This window comes from Sminthopsis crassicaudata, chromosome 2, assembly GCF_048593235.1.
Source record: "Sminthopsis crassicaudata isolate SCR6 chromosome 2, ASM4859323v1, whole genome shotgun sequence".
Classification (NCBI taxonomy): Eukaryota; Metazoa; Chordata; class Mammalia; order Dasyuromorphia; family Dasyuridae; genus Sminthopsis; species Sminthopsis crassicaudata.
In genome coordinates, this window is record NC_133618.1 from 93351087 (window position 1) to 93369526 (window position 18440).

The following is an 18440-nucleotide window of genomic DNA, read 5'->3' on the forward strand; positions in this document are numbered from 1 at the left end:
AACTTTTTTTTTTTTTTCTGAGGCAATTGGGGTTAAGTGAATTGCCTGGGGTCACACAGCTAGGAAGTGTGAAGTTCTGAGGTCAGATTTAAACTCAGGTCCTCCTGGCTTCAGGGCAACAATGAACTTCTTGAAAACAGAAACTGTCTTTTGTATCCCTGGTGCTTAGTATATTATGTGACATATAGTAGGTGTTTAATTATTGACTGACTTGAAAAATGGGAGTTAGACTTCTAATTGGCCTCTCAAGTTCATTTTAATTCAGGATCTGGGATCTAATCACTTATGAAACAATTTGCCTAAAAAACACAGAAAGGGCACCTGGAAATAAGTGCTGGGGGTAGGGGATTCTCCTCACAATCTTCATGTGATAATATCATGGAAATAGACTATCTCCACTCACCCTTTCCTATTAAAGTTACTATTATTCATCCCATTACCAAATTCAAAGCTGAGACTCATCAGTTTTCTATTCTACCTTATACATAGATCTAACTCATTTTTAAAATAAGCTGCACATTCTGGGTAATTCTATTTAACCTTTTTTCTCTTCCTGCCTTCTTTTATCCCCTTACACAACTGCCTTTTTAATTAGATATTACTTCCTTCAATCTGAATGACTCCTTAATTTTTCTTCCCACTTCCCTATCTTCTGAAATCCATCCTTTCTTCAGCTGCACAATAGTCTTCCCAAAACACAGTCTTGAATATGTCATTCACCTGGTCAGGAAGTTTCAACAACTTTCTGTTATCTGAAGGATAAATGCAATTTTTTTTTTGCTGTCTGTATAATCTTTCTCCCACTCACCTTTCCAGATATATTTCATATTCTTCCCCTTCATGTACTCTGTATCATAGCAAAATTGGCCTTTCTCTGAATTCAACACTAAATCTTGTTTGTCTGTGAGACACATCATAGTTATCATACCCTGGAATGTCTTCCTGTCTGGGTTCTACCTCTTAGAAGGTTTCATTTACTTCAAGGCTCAGCCACAAACCAGTTCCCATGGAAATTTTTTCCTTAGCCCTAAATTGTTAATGCCTTCTTCCTCACTGAGTGTAGTTCACAGCATATCATTTTCACTCTTCTTGGCCTTTGCTTTTATTTTATTTTGCTTTTCTTTTTTTTCTTGAGCGGTACGATAATTGTATAAATATGTATACATATATTGCATTTAAGATATATTTCTATCATGTTCAACATATATTGGACTACTTGCCATCTAGAGGAGAGCATGGAGGAAGGGGGGAACTATTGGAATACAAGATTTTGCAAGGTCTAATGTTGAAAAATTGTACTTGCTTATGTTTTGAAAAATAAAAATCTTTAATTAAAAAAATAAATGAAAGTGAACCTAGGGATAATATAATGCCCTGTCTAAAAAAAAAAAAAAAAAAAAGCCTTCCTCCTCAAATTACTCATTTGCTTTTAGGTATACACATTGTACAGAATGTAAACTCATCAAGGGCAAGGATTCTCATTTTTCCTATCATTATCACTAGTACAAAGTCTTACAAGTTGTCATTCTCAAAGAGGACCAATGACATTAGGATTGTGATATCTTGACTTAAAGTGAATTTTATTTAAATGAGGGAGAGTCTATAAAGTCATCAATTTTACTCTCTGCTCCAAGGTTAAGTTCAGTGACAAGACAGATTGGAATGGCTAGAGATGACCCCTCCCATTACAAATAACAGTTAAGCTCATTGAATTGAATTCAATTTGATATAACAGTAGGAACTAAAAGACCTAGTTTCCAATTTGAATTTTGCTCTTAATTGGCTGGATTAATATCTGACAATCTACATTTCTTCATCTATAAATTGGAAGAACATCACCTTCCCTTCCTACTTCCTAGAGTGGTTATGAGGATCAGATCAAATAACATACTATATGAAAAGGGCAGCTAGGTGGCATAGTGGGTATGGTGCCAGTTCGGGAGTCAGAATTACTCATTTTCTAGAGTTCAAATTTGGTGTTAGACAAGTATTAGCTGTATGATCCTAGGCAAGTCACTTAATCCAATTTGTCTCAGTTTTCTCATCTGTAAAATAAGCTGGAGAAGGAAATGACAAACCACTCCAGTATCTTTGCTTATAAAACCCCAAAAGGGATCACAGAAAGTTGGACACAACTGAAACAATTGAACAACAAACAAAGGAGGGCAGTTACTCCTGGGGATATGAAAAGAATAAGCTTTTATATAGGGTCTATTATGTGCAAAGTGTTTTTTTTTCCAAATAGTATCTCATTTGATCCTCACAACAACCCCTAAAAGTGAATGCTATTGTCCCCATTATACAGTTGAGGAAATTGAACATCTGTACTTTAAAGATAGCCCAAATGCAACTTCAAATGTCATGGACACCTGGGAAATTTTGGCAAATGTTCAGCAGCTTGTAGTGGGAGATTTTTATGTATCATTCTGTCTACCTCACTCTTCTGATAAGAAGTTCTCATGGGTTTTCTATCACATTATGAGCAAGGTTTAAACTTCTCTGCTTATCTTTCAACCCTTCCACAGCCTCGTGCAGGCCTGCTTTTCCAGCCATATCTCATATCCTTCATGCATTCTACCTGCCAATCAAACTCATCTATTCATATGTCATTCACTCTCCCCTTTGTGCTCTTGGTGATGCTATGCCTGGAATCTTGGTTCCCTGTGCCTAGTCCTCCTCATTATCAGTAGAATTTTTACCTTTCCTGCTACACATAATTCAGATGGCATTGTTTCATGAAGCCTTCCATATTTAACCCAATTATGAATTACCTCTCCCTTTAGATCTTCCTCAATAGTATTTTCCAACTTTCTAACACAATTCCCATGAACAGTAATATATCCATGTACATTAATATGTTTGTCTTTTCCTTCCCCCCCCTCCCCACCTTAAACTACACGAAGGTGAAACCATACCTTATCTAAACTTTTTGACCTTATTTGGTGCCAAGACAGTGCTTTGTATAGAATATATATTTAATAAATGTTTATTAAATGGAAGTTGAATAAAGTATTTACCTCTTCTGCCTTATTCCCCCTACCATCATGCTAGATTGGATCCTTATCATACCTAGTTTGCTCACAGTTTCTGAGCTGATTTCCCTGGATACAATCTTTCTCCTCCCCAATATGATCCAATCTGCACTACAAGATATTGTGTGACCTGAAGTCAAGGCTTTGATGGTGATCTTCTCTTCAGAAATTTTCAGTCCTATCAATTGTCCATTAGATAAAATCAAGACTGTTCAATAAGACATTCAAGCCCCTTCCACTATGACACTGATTCTTTCAAGTTTTCTCTCCCATTACTTTCTATGTATGTTCTACACCTAAATCAAACTGTACTATCTCTATAAATATTAAGGAACAGAGAGATTCATTAAAGTAACTCTACTAATGAGTTCCAATCAAAGCTGGAAATTAAACATCATGTTATATTGAAAAGAGCAATGGATTTGGAGCTGAAGATCTAAGTTTTGTTCTTTATTCTGATCTTCAAATATTGTATGACCTACCAAGGTACATAGCTTCACATAGTTGACATTTCCTCATCTTTAAAAAGAAGAGATTGAATTATTTCCACAGTTCCTTCTAGTTTCAAAATCCTATGATCTCCTCCTTCTGTTGGTTCTCCTCTATTTATGCTAGATTGTCAATTCAGAGATGGCATCTAATATACTATCTTCCCAGTCTGAAGCTTAGACTCAGTATCTTTTCAGGGGTTAAATATGGTGTGTGATTGGGAGAAGGAAGGAGACCCTATTATTATGTGTAAAGAAAACAAAGAAAGAACTTAAATGTGAACTGGCATAGAGGTAGGAATAGGGAAATACAATACCACCTGTATATTTGAGGATCCAACTCTGCTCTCAAGTCTATGGAAGTTTCACACAAGAGTTATCACCTGTTCAGCTCTTCCTGGTCAGCTCCAGGCCACCAATAAAGTGACCTCTAAGGAAATCTAGAGAGATGATTATGAAATAGAGTGTGCCCAGCAAAATCTCTTCTTTTCTCACTGTTGGGACTTTGCAGACAACTCTGAGTGCACTAAGCTTTGCTAATGCCTTCTCCAGCTGTTATAAGATAAACTAACCCATAAAGGAAAAGACACAGTTATTTTCTATTCCTTCAGGGAAAGGCAGACAGAGAGATTGCTTACATAGTGGCCAGCGGGAGGGAAAGGGATACAAGATTGCCACAGCTATTATTCTGATAGTTATAGAATTATAGGATTTTAGAGCAGGACCAAGGAGAGAATGAGAGAAGGGAGAAAATTATATTAATGGGTGGAGTACCCCCAAAAGGGATGTTCTGCAAGGAAAAAAATAACCAGCAGATTTGCCCTTGTCCTTTCTTTGAAAGACAGACTAGGAGTGAAAATGAGAACAACTAAATCAACCAGTGAATCAGAAGGAAAAGTTATCATATCTTTAATAAGCTTTGCTTTATTTTAGAAGGGGGTTGGGGAGAAAGGAGGGATGAGGCAAAAAGGAAAAGTGATAGGAAAAAGACATGTGAATCTATCAGGGTCAGCCTTAAGTAAAAGTATGAACTAAGCTCTTATATGCTGTCATCTTCCCATACTTGCCCTTTCACCAATCACTCTTCCTAGCCCAATACTTTCCTCCCTTACATCCATACTAATCCTATGGTCCAAGGGGTCTTGGGTATGACAGTTCCCAACACCACGTACATACGGCCTTCTTTAGTGATAAAGGCTTAGAATATCATTTCACTCAGGAATATTTGCATTTTTACTGGAACATTTTTCCCTTGTCATGACAATACCTCTACTACTTAATATCTATTTGACCTGGAGCCTCAGTTAACTGTTATATCACTTCAGAGTAACATCAGTTCTATTTTTGTGTGCAATGATTTGTGCAAGAACACATATTTAGTGAATACCAGAGCTGACACTTCAGATTAAGATTTCTTGACTCCCACTATGCCAAAAATATTGTGATAGCTCCTCCATTGTTGTCTTGCTTATTTAGATCCATTATAAGCATTTACTTTTTCATATGTTGACAGATTTGGAGGACTGTGACTGTGCATCAAGTAAGTATAATTCATTACACCAAATTTTACTTGAATCTTACTTATAAAACTCTATTAAAGGATTCCATCACAAGGCAATGACTCCAGGTCCACCATTCTTTCCATTAAACCATAAAACTTTCAAGTAAAACCTCTTAAGAGTAAGGTACTATTGAATTTTTATTCTTCCTCATAGACCCTTGAATATAATTATATAATTGATTTGATTTTCATTTAAAACCATTAAACAACAATAAACCATATATGAATACAAAACAGCATATTACCAACTATTTGTTACACAGGATTCAGAGAAGAGAGAGAAAAGTATGAATTATTTTATATATATGTATATATATTCAAGAAAGGATTCATTAAGAAGGTAGCATTTGGGTTCTTAGCACATGAAATTTTCTCTAATTTCAGAACTGTGGAAAGTTGATCATAGAAATCAATTAATCCAATATTCTCATCTCAGAGCCAAGGAAACTAAAAAATTAAAATTACTTTCAAAGGCCACTCTGAAAGAAGCTATCATGTTTCAAATCCAGGTCCTCTTATACCAAAACAAGCATTCACATTAATATACCATGCTTTTTTTTTTTTTTAAGATGAGCCAAAATGTGGTATTATTAATATAGTGGAAAAACATCTATTTATAAGGGAATTTTTTTCTACTAAAACTGTTCTGCATTTAAATCCTCAGAGGCAGTATTAAGTAGCTAAATACCTATCCAGTATCACGTAGCCATGATGTGTTGGAGATAAGACTTGAACCCAAATCTTTCATGATGCCATTCCTTTGACAACAGGAGACTTGGAAAATGTTAAATGTAAGAGTGAAAAAGGTTATTTAGGAGGTAAATAAATCTCAATAGACTTTACTACCAGACTAGAATGGGGGCAAAAAACTTTTTTTTTTTTCAAAAACAAATGACTATGAGAAGATAACAGTGGTGAGGGGGATGTTCAAAGGGTTGAAGGCAAAATTCAAACTAAAAAAAATTTCTCAGTTGTTAAATTTTCAAGGTTTACATCAATGTATGATTTTCGTATCTGGATCCTAGCAAGTATCCACTTTAAATATTAGATATAAAATTATGCATGTGTCAAAATGCTGAACAGTTATTTCATTTGGGGGAGAATAAAAACATTTTTAATTTCATCTGTTTGGCTCCAAAATTTCTTTGAGCATATGTTCTACTTTCTCAGTTTTATCCTCCTGTTTTCTAATAGATTCATAGAATCTAGAACTGGCAATTACCTCATAGATCATCTGGTTTAACCTATTCATTTCACAGATGAAGAAACTGAGGTCCTTAGAAATTCAAACTAGAATTCATGGCTTTTCTCTATACATTTGTAGCTGAAAAGTGTTCTCAGGCTTAATCAGTTTGAGAAACACTATATATAGGAAGATAGCCTCATTTAAATAGCAGTGACTCATATTATACAATAGCTGGATGAAATGCTTACATATTATATTGTAATTTAAATTTTCTGGGGAAGTTTATTAAACAAAGCCTTCTGAAGTAGATGATAATCATCTCTGATACAACTTTTACATAACAGATATTTCTGTCTCTAGTTTACTTAGGAAATCGCAAGTTCCTGCCATTAAGGGCACATACTGGATGCATAGTAAATAAATGTGTGTTGAGTTGAAATGGGATAATGATTCAACAAATAAGAAAAAGAGTGAGAGAAAATAAGAACAAGTAGCTATATTCTGTTTGTTCAAGTTATATGGTTCAAATAAACTGCATCTCCATGTATTAAAATATCTACGGATTATAATATCTGAACCATTATCAGTAATCTTTAAAAGCTTGTGAAAGTTAACAGCATTATTGCAGGAATGAAGGATAAATCTTGTTCCAAAGTCCAAATAGAAAACACATTAGAGTCAACAAACTATGAACCAATGGTAATGACTCATTCCTAGAAACATTTCAGATTATGTTTTTTTTATTAATTTTATAATTATTATATTTTTGACAGTACATATGCATAGGTAATTTTTTACAACATTATCCCTTGTACTCCCTTCTGTTCCAAATTTTCCCCTCCTTCCCTCCACCCCCTCCCCTAGATGGCAGGCATTCCCATACATATTAAATATGTTATAGTATATCCTAGATACAATATATATGTGCAGAATGGAATTTTGTTGTTGTTGTTGCAAAGGAAGAATTCCCAGTGTTCCTTCTCTGGGTCTAGCTGATTCTGTCCATCATTGATCAATTGGAACTGGATTAGATCTTCTCTACGTTGAAAATATCCACTTACATCCTCATACAGTATTGTTGTTGAAGTGTATAATGATCTCCTAGTTCTGCTCATTTCACTCAGCATCACTTGATGTAAGTCTCTCCAAGCCTCTCTGTATTCATCAGACTATATTTTTGAAAGGCTGGTTGGTGAATATCTAAAAAACAGCAGTGATCACAAAGAGCCAATAGAACTTCTAATGAACAGAACAGACTGAATAAACTAATTTCCCTCTCTTTGCAGAGCTACTATAGCAATGGATCAGGGGAATACTGAAGATTTATTTGAGAACAGTGGTTTGAGAAAAACCCTATTATTGTAGACAACCAAATAGTGCACATCTATTATCAGATCTAATTGAAAGAGCCACGTTAAGTCAACAAGGATTTACTTGGCACGGTACTAAGAGAAGTCATTAATAGCTTGATGTCATTTTAGAGTCTTCTAGAATACCCCCAAGGATATTTCAAGCCATATACTTTCAAACATTTTTATCAATAATTTTGATAAAGGTATAAATAGAAAGCATATCAAATTTGAAGATGATATAGTGCTAAGAGGGAATATCTAATACACTGGATGAAAGCACTTTGTTAAATGTTGTGGGAATATAAACAAGTATAAAGAACATTCCCTTCTCAAAAGGAACTCACAATGTGATTAAAGATACAAGAATTGCATAAATGAAAAATTAAACAACATGAGATCAATAACAATAAAAGCAATAGTCTTTTTTTTTCTTTCTTGCTGTCATCTGGAAATATATGTGAATGCCAAAGAAGCAGTACAAACAATGTGTCCTAAATTATATTAGTTATCATTCTACCTGCAGATTGCTTTATAGGTTTTATACCCTTTTCATGTATCATCACAAGAAAGCTGCTTTGCTTCTCTGGACCTCAGTTGTTCAAATACATTGAGACAGTTGAACTAGTAGACACTTCTGAGCCTTTCCAATTCTGAAATACTATGATATTGTGTTCAATTTCCTGTGGACATGCACTCTGTAATGACTATACTAACTTATTAAATATGCTAGAGCTTCCTTTTTCACAGGGGAAATTAGACAATGGAGTAGCAAAACAATGGACCAATCAGGATTACTTCTGAAGCCCAGGACTGCTTGATATACCAGTGATCCTTTGAGAGTAAACATTAGCTGAACTCAGATATATCCGAAACTGCTGAAGCCAGTCTCGACCAGCTGAGAAAGAGCAGCCGACATCTTGATTCCTAAATCAGCTAAAGAATAGCAACCATCTTGTTTCTATCTAAAGAGCAGCAAACATCCTGCTTTCTGATTTGTTGTGTGTGTAGATGTCTTCTCTGGACTCCCCTTTCCTGATGTTACAATAAATATCTTACTCTTTTCTCACTCCCCTTTAAGTTAATTGAGAACTTTGTCTCTCACTGCTCCAACTTGCAAGCTTCTTCACAGGAAATAAATGTTGTTATGATCCCTGTAAACTGTGCTCAAACTCTGCAGACTCTCCCTTCTGGATTTAAGGTTTGTTACATTTTAACAGCTCATTAGGCTTTTTATTTTATCATTCCATAATGAAATTCTAAATCTCTCTTGTATATTGCTTGTTTTTACATAGTTATTATATCTTACCTTTCCCTCTAGATTGTGAAGTCCTTAAGAGTAGAATTGTCTTTTATCATTTTTCATACCAGTACATAGCATGGTGCCTGGAATATAGTAGACTATTAATAAATATTTATTGACTGATTGAGATTTCTAACTTTTTTGGTATCTATATATCCTTCACATGACTCATGTCATATTATATGCATAATAGGTATTGTTTGAATAAATTTTTATAATAACTGTACTGAGCCAATAATAACTAATGCCTAAACTGTGAATTGTATTTGATAGACAACTTTCTAGTTTTTGATTATAATTACTCCAAAATTTTCAATACTAATTAATCATTTGTTCTGATTCAAGACCAAAGAAGTAATATATTTCCCCATCATTCTAAATCAGAAGTATGATGTAAGGTGCCATACACATTGAAAAAGCTTTGATGACTTTAATAAATAATTCAAACTCTGTAAGATCCTAACCTCATACTTGAGGTTGCTAAACTGAACTCAACTTATTCTGCCTTTGAATTCTTAATTTCTTGGTATGTATTATTCTGTCACAATAAATCCTGTTCAATCCCCCAAAAACATTTTCAGAAAATGAATGTTATATGTTTGGTTGCAAAACTTCAGGGAAAACTAAGATGCCCATTAAGCTGATTTTATTTCCCTTTAGTTAACAGAATTGGAACATGAAATTTCTACCATAGAAGTTTCCTTGAAAGTCCTTGCTTAGCTATTTATTAAAAGAAGTCTTCTTTTAATAGGCAGGAAGGATATTGAGTGACCTTTATCCTGATAATCTGATGTGAGGATATTTGGGTGAAAGATGTATGGAAAGGAGAAAGATTGTATGAAGAGAAATCAACACTTATCAATTTAATAGAAGTAACAAATAATTTTTTTTCAAACTGCCTAAGATAGCACATTCTATGTAGGCGTATGTAAATGAGATGCAAATACAACTCAGATTCTAATGCAAATGTATGTGTTGTCCTCCTGACAATTTCATGCACCTGTATAGGGCCCCTGGGGAAAATGTAGTAGAGAGCAACGTGCTCTCAGAAAAGCTTTAATTACTAGGTAACTAGGGAGCAAAGAACTCTGCACCCCCTCTGCATTATGGGCTTTGCTAATTAGAGAACCTGAAAAGCCAAACTTCTTATATTCTGGACCTTGTTTTATTCCCCCCAAAATAATAATAATAATAATATTCAAGATTTTAGTGAGCTTCCAGCTTGCTCATTTTTCAGAAGGCATATGACAACACCAATAGACTAAGGCTACTAGGAGATATTATTAGGTAATAATGTATTGTTTATAACACACAAGAAGTTCTTGGACCAGAGATACTACAAATGTGTAAATTACACAGTCCTATCACATTTCATTAGTAAACACAAACCAATAGTTCTTGTTGTGTGAATTACATCCTGCTAACAATGTGAGTCCATATGAAATTGTCGAAGAACTGTAGCAAAGTTTCTATTCTGATAAATGGAGGTAGGTTGTGAAATGAATCATACACCCTTTATAATACCACCTTAGGGATTGGGTATATTAGCATTTGAAGAAGAATCAAAAACATTGTGTTTTTAAATTTATACAGTGTTTATATTTTTCACTGTGAAATAGAGAGAATCTCTTCTACAAGTCCAATTGATGACCCAGTCTTTAGCTATTATTATTATAATAATATATAAAATATAATACATTATTACAAATGTAACATGTTATTGTATACTATAACATATTGTGTTACATATTATATTAGCTATTACTCTTCATATAAGGGCTAGGTCATAAATTGCACTTGTTGTGGAAAAGAGTCTTGATTTTTATCAATATAAAATTTGAATATTGGAAGAGATTTCAGAAGATATCTAGAGTAAACCATTGTCAAAAAGGATTCCCATTACAACATACATGACAAGCATCTAGCTTCTACTTGAAGATTTTTAATCAGGAGGAAACTACATCCTCCTTACACTGGTGATTCCATTGTCATTTAATTTTTTTTTCTGATACAAAATCTACATTTGTATCTTTATAAATCTCATCCATGGTTTCTGGCCCTGCCTTCTGGGGACAAACAAAATAAGTAAGATGTGTCTTCCAGTGGACATTCCTTCAATTAATTTTAGATAGCTATTTCATCTTTTTCCCAACCTTGAAATTTCCTTTTCTCCTTCAATCAATCTTATATAATATAGACTAAAATCCTTTTACCATTCAGATTGACTTTTTCTGAATATTCTTTCTTATCAAAGTTCTGCCCAAACTGTGGCATCCAGACAAAAACAATACTCCATATTTGGCTTGAAGAGAGCAGATTATAAAGAAAATATAACTTCCTTTTCTCTGAAAGCCAAGTTTCTCAAAGCAGTCCAAGATCCATTCATCTATCCATTCATCCATCTATCCATATATCCCTGTCCCCACCCCCCTCTCTTTCTTTCTTGGCTGTCGCTTCAGAGTACTGAAATATTGATATTGAAGCTATTTAAAATATCCATATCTTTAGAAAGAAACTATTGCTTAATCGTGAAAACAATGTGTTTTAGCAAAATTGTTTTTTTTTTTCACTCAAGTGAAAGACTGCACTCTATTTAACTTCATTTAATTTAATTGAACCCAATACTCTTGTCAACAAGATTCTTCACTTTGTCATCCAGTATTTTAGGCAATCCTCTGAGATTTTTACCCTCTCTAAATTTGATAAGCTTTCCAATTACATATTTATCCAAGACTCTGATTTCAATAAAAAGTTAAAAGCATAGAACCAAGCACAAATCCCTAGGACACTGTATCACAAACCACCAGTCAAGATGCCACTGAATCATCAATCAACTACTCTGTGAATTATGCATTCACTCAATTCTAAAACAATTCATTTAATTTTGTTGTGATCTAATCCATTTTCTCTTTTACACAAAGATATTTTATTAAATAGATTAGAGCTCTGCCAACCTGTTATTTTGCAGATGAAGAAAGTATTCATGTGTGAAAGTTAAGTCACACACCCAAAGTCACATGGGCAGTGTTAGAGGTATAATATATTCTAAAATACAGACAACCTATATCTGCAGCATTCACTTCGTACAATAATTCTGATAAATAACTCACCACTTTTATTCAGACTTTATTCTGTCCTTTATTCAGAAAGGACTTTTGGAAATTAGCATCATCATGACATCCATTTAAAAATTTATTTTGTAACTTTTATTTTTTTATTTTACCTATATTCTCCCTGTAGCTCTTTTTCTTTCTCATCTCAGAAAGCTATTCCATATAAAAAAAAAAGAAGTTTTTAAAGGAAGAAAAAAAAAAAAGAAAGAAAGAAAAAAAATCAGCAAAATATATCAACACATTTTTTTAAATCTGGAAATATATATACTCTTTTGTACCCATAAATCTCCCAGCTCCATAGAAGAATATCTCCTCTTCTAGGCCATGTTTATTCTTGGTAATTTTGAAACAATATTTTAATGATTTTGTCATTGTTCTTTCATTTACATTGTAATTATATGTGTGTGTGTGTTTGTGTGTAGTTTTCCTAGCTCTTCTTTGCTCCTTCATATCAGTTTGTGTCTTTCCACACTTCTTTGTATTCACCATATTTTGCCACTTTTATACCACAGCAACATTCCATTGTATTAGTATACTGTCATTTATTTAGTCATTTCCCAATCAAAGAGCATATGTTTTGTTTTCAGTTCTTTGCTATCTTAAAAAAAGGTACATATAAGAGTGTGTGTGTGTGTGTGTGTGTGTGTGTGTGTGTGTGTGTGTGTTGTGTGTGTGTGTTTGTGGGAATGCATGGGAACTTTCTTATAAAAACTAATTTTGGATTTCATGACTTATTCTTTACAATCATGATTTCCTTTTCTAGTGGTTTACTAACCATATCTCTGTTTATCCAATCTTGAATTTTACCAGGGGAATAAAAATCAAACTCAATGTTCGCTGCTCTGAGTATTCTTTTTGCTTTGTAAGAATTGAGATGTTTTTATTTCTCCATCTGGCAATATTCTTCTCTTACTCCATTATGTTTTGAATTTTTGTCTCAGTAAATGATCAGATCAACTATTTTTATCGGTATCTAATTAGGTGGTACACCCAGGCCAGATAACATGACAGCTAGAGGACCTCTTAGTATCTTCTCATTCTTGAGTGTCCCCTAATCACCATTTTTGTTCTAACTCTCCATATGAAAAGATTATTATCTTTGACAGAGGAACCAGAAACAAATTAAGAATTGAAAAGAACTAATGAAATTAGGTTTGCATTAATATATTATATCACACTCCATAATAAATTCAAAGTAGATATGTAAACTAAATATCACATTTTAAAAATGAACTTTTTCATTTTTATGAAATAAGGAGAAAGAGATCATATAATTTCTATAGACATGGGTAGAGGATATATTCTTAATTAAATAAAGATAGAGATTATTATAACAAGTAAAATGGAAAATATATATATGTAAAATTGAAAAGTTTATACACAAAACAAAATCAATGCATCTAAGATAAGAAGGAAAGAGGCTAAGTAAGGGGGAAATTTTGTAGCAAATTCTTCATTTAATGGTTTGATATTCAAAATACATAGACAACTAATAGATATATATGCTATCTGTAATCTAATCTCCAAAAATCCTTTCTGAATAAAGAAGTGATGACTGAACATAAATAAACAATTTTCAAAAGAATATTAAACTGTTAAAAAAAAAAAAAAACATGAGAAAGGAACAAAGGAAGGAAGATCAAAAAGGAAGGAAGGAAGGAAGGAAGGAAGGAAGGAAGGAAGGAAGGAAGGAAGGAAGGGGGAAAAAAAGCATTTATTAAGTGCCTATCATATGGCATGCATTGTGATGCCTTCTACAAATATCTTATGTTACCCTCATAATAACCCTAAAATATAAATGCTAATATTATTCCCACTTTATAGAAGAGGAAGTTGAAGCAAATAGAAATTAAATTACTTGTCCAAAATAAAAATTGGATTTGAACTCAGGTCTTCGGGACTCTAGGACCAGTGTTCTAGATGTCTGCAAATCAAATTAAATACAATCAAAACAATTCTGAGGTTTCAACTCACATGCATTAATTTGATAATAATGATAAAAAATGGAAAAAGTATTAGAGTACTTGTGGGAAGATTAGTACACATTGTGTTGTTGGTGGAGCTGTGAATCAGAACAATCATTTGGAAAAACAGTTTGGAGTTATGACAATAAAATGACTTAATTATCAATATGAGAACTGATTTGCTAGGCTTATACCTAAAATATTTATAGTAGTTATCTTTATGGTAGCAAGGAACTAGGAGGGAAAGAACATGCTCACTAGTTGTGGAATGGCTGAACAAACCATGGTACATGAATGTAATAAAATATACAAATTCTAATATATAAAAAACTACAAATATGGTGAATTTCAGAAAAATATTGGAAAACTTACACAAACTGATACCAAGTAAAGCAGAGCCAAAAAATTAAATAAATAAGTAAACCTGGATTATAATAATGCAAATGAATAGATTATACAAAATTGAATGTTACACAGTTACAAAGAAGAAGCATATCCCCAAAGAATAGAGAGAACATATTTCTTCCCACTATAATATTGAGGTAGGAGATTCATATGTGTGTAATATTTTGTATATTTTTCAGATATATTTAATATATTAACTGGTTTTCTTTATTTTTTTCTTTCTCTTCCTTTTTCCCCTTTCCCTTTTGGTTCTTTAAAAAATTCTTTGTTGCATGTTATAGTTTTCTGGGAAGAAAGAAAGAGGAATGCATGGGAAAATGTCAATGATGTAAAAACAAAGAAAAAAATCAATATTTTTAAAAGAATTGTTCTTTCTTGTTTTTTACTTTGATCATCTCATCTATTTCAAATAATGATCCCTTTCCTTTTTTAATACTACTCTTTCTTCTATAGTTTTTAACCCTTCCTATTGAAATTAACTTTTCTTCCACCCTTTACTTTAGTCCCAGATAACACTAATACTATGCTGATAGTACTATGTCTCACTTTTACATTTATTATCTGTTACCTATGCCTTTTCTTCCTCTTATTCCAAAGAGTTGTTATTGTTTCTGTTGTTACTATTATTATTGTTGAATCATATACCTAACTTCATAACTCCATTTGGGTTTTTCTTGGCAAAAATACTAGAGTGATTTGCCATTTCTTTCTCCACTTCATTGAACAGATGAGGAACTGAGCCAAACAGAGTTAAGTAAGTTGCCTGGGGTCACACAGCTAGTAATTGTCTGAGGTCAGAATTGAATTTAGGAAGATGAGGCTTCCTGACTTTAGGCTGAATACTCTATCCACTTAGTGCCACATAGATGTCTTCACAGAATATTTTTTCCCTTAAATTTAAGGTGGTTTCTGAATTCCCTATGCATACTCATTCATCTCATGAGACAATTCTTTTTAGTTCCTTCTTCCTTAGAATTGTTTGCCTTTGTGTCTTTAGAATTTCATTCTTGAGTTTCCCTTCTCTTCTAAGTTAATGTATTCTGTAGAATTTTCATCTAAAAACTGTCTTTCCACTAAAATCTTTGAAATATACTTTTCCAAAATCTAGATTAGAATGAATGTCAAACCATGCCTGGATTTCCTCTCCTTTATGATCATTAATTCTAGTGGAAAATAGTTACTCCCTTTATACACCCAGTGAAGTTCACATTATTTGTTTTTAAAAGTATGTTTTAACTTTTTTGTGTCATATTCCAAGTATGTCTTCCAGATTTTAATCTTTCTTATGAAAAAGAAGATAGTTAAGCAAAATCATCCAATATAAAGACTCTGATATAGCATATAATTATCTCCTAATAGTCCTCCATTGCCCTTCTATTAAGAGAGAGCTATCTTATTATCTCTTCTATTCTCTGTTCAGTTACTTTCCTTTTTTAAATTTCCTTTTATTTACATTGTTTTGGGTTTTTTGTTTACATTTATTTACAATGTTTTTGGCTTTGTATATATTTTGTGTATATTTTCTTAGTGTGAACCATTGAGCTCTGAAAGAACAAGGGACCTCCCCATGCCTACCCAGGCCTGAAAGTCATTCCTCATCACCAGCCCCAGGGGAAACTAAAGTGGCTGATGCCCCTTTAACTTAAGAGCAGACCTCAATCTTAAAAAAAAAAAAATGAGCAAAAAGGCAAAAAGAACTCTGTCCATAGAAAGCTTTTTTGGAGAAAGAGAAGAACAGACCTCAAACCCTGAGAATCCTAAAGGCAAATCAGCTCCAGTTGAAGCCCCAAAGATTGATATGAGTTAGTCCCCATTTTACAAGGTTCCCTAAGAGAGTTAGAAGAAAAATGGGGAAAGAAATGAGATCTTTACAAGAGGGCATGGAAAAGGAAAACCAGAAATTATCTGAAGAAAATTTCTTTAAAAATAGACTTGATGGAATGGGAAAAAAAATATATAACTCCTTACAAAACAGATATGAAAAAGAAACCAATTCATTGAAAAACAAAATTTATGAAATGGAAAAAATGCAATGAACAAAACATTTCTTACAAAAGTTTAATTGGCAAAAAAAAGAGATAAAAAGCTACCTGAAGAAAATATTTTACTAAAAATTAGAATTGAACAAATGGAAGTGAATGACTCAATGAGACTTCAATATTCAATCAAACAAAACCAGAAAAATGAAAAATAGAAGAAAATGTAAGATACCTCATTGGAAAAACAACTCACCTGGAAAAGAGCTCTAGGAGAGACAATTAAAGGAATTAATGGACTTCTTGAAAATCTTGATTAAAAAAAATAATAATAAGAAAAAAAAAAGCCTAAACATCATATTTCAGCAAATCATCAAGGAAAACTGTCCTGATGTTCTAGAACCAAAGGGTAAAACAGCCACTGATAGAATTCACCAATCACCTCCTGAGATTTCAAAATGAAAACTCCAAGGAACATCATTACTAAATGTCAGAATTATTAAATCAAGGAGAAAATATTGTAAGCAACCAAAAAGAAACAATTCAAATATCAAGGGGCCACAATCAGGATTACCTAGGACCTAGCAGTTCTACCTTAAAAGATGGAAGGGCATGGATATTCCAGAGAGCAAAAGAACTTGGATTCCACCAATTAATCAACTATCCAGCAAAACTAACTATTATCTCTCAGGGAAAAACATGGGAATAAAACAGGTGAATTTTATCTATTTCTGATGAAAAGATCAGAGCTGAATAGAAAATTTGATCTGCAAATACATATCTTAAGAGAATCATAAAAATGTAAAAAGTAAAAGAAAAAAGCTTATATCCTTATGTGGAAGATGGTATGTTTAACTCTTGAGATCTGTATCTCTGTTATGGGTATCTTTAGAAGGTGCAGGTATAATATGATTTTATTGTGATGATATTAAAAAAAAAATAGAGGAGGAAAGGTGATTCCACTGGAAGAAGGAGAAAATGGAATTAAAATGAGGTAAATTACATCTCATGAAGAGGCAAAAAAAAAAAAAAAAAAAGACCTATTGCAATTGAAGGAAAGAGGGGAGGAGGACAAGTATTGTGCACATCTTACTCTCATTAAATTTGGTCAAAGAGAGAATATCAGACACATTTAGCTTCACAGAGAAGCTTGTCTCACCCTATAGGGAAGTAGGAAGGGGAAAGGAAGGAAGGAGGCTAATAAAAGGAAGAACAGAAATAGAAAGAGAAAGATATAAGAAAAAGAGAGAGGCTGCAAAAGAAGAAAGCTGTTTGAGGGAGGGGATGGTCAGTAACAAAATACAAATAAACCAATGCAGAAGGGAAGCAATAAAATGGGAAAACATTTCTACATTCAAAGGTTCTGATAAAGGCCTCATTTCTAAAATATATAGAGAATTGACTCAAATTTATAAAAATTCAAGCCATTCTCTAATTGATAAATGTTCAAAGGATATGAACAGACAATTTCCAGATGAAGAAATTGAAGCCATTTCTAGTCATATGAAAAGGTGTTCTAAATCACTATTGATCAGAGAAATGCAAATTAAGACAACTCTGATGTACCACTACACAACTCTCAGATTGGCTAAGACAACAGGAAAAAATAATGATGGGTAATATAATAATGGGGGAAAACTGGGACACTAATACATTCTTGATGGAATTGATCTAATCATTCTAGAGAGCAATTTGTATCTATGGCCAAAAGGTTATCAAACTGTTCATAGTCTTTGATCCAGCACTTTTTCTACTGGGCTTATATCCCAAAGAGATCTTAAAGGAGATAAAAGGTCCCACATGTGCAAAAATGTTTGTGGCAACCCTTTTTGTAGTGGCAAGAAACTGGAAACTGAGTGGATGCCCATCAGTTGGAGAATGGCTAAATAAGTTATGGCATGGGAATGATATAGAATATTATTGTTCTTTAAGAAATGATCAGCAGGATGATTTCAGAGAGGCCTCGAGTGACTTACATGATGCTATATAAAATGAGCAGAACCAGGAGATCATTATACAGGGCTACAACAAGATTATATGATGATCAATTCTGATAGACATGG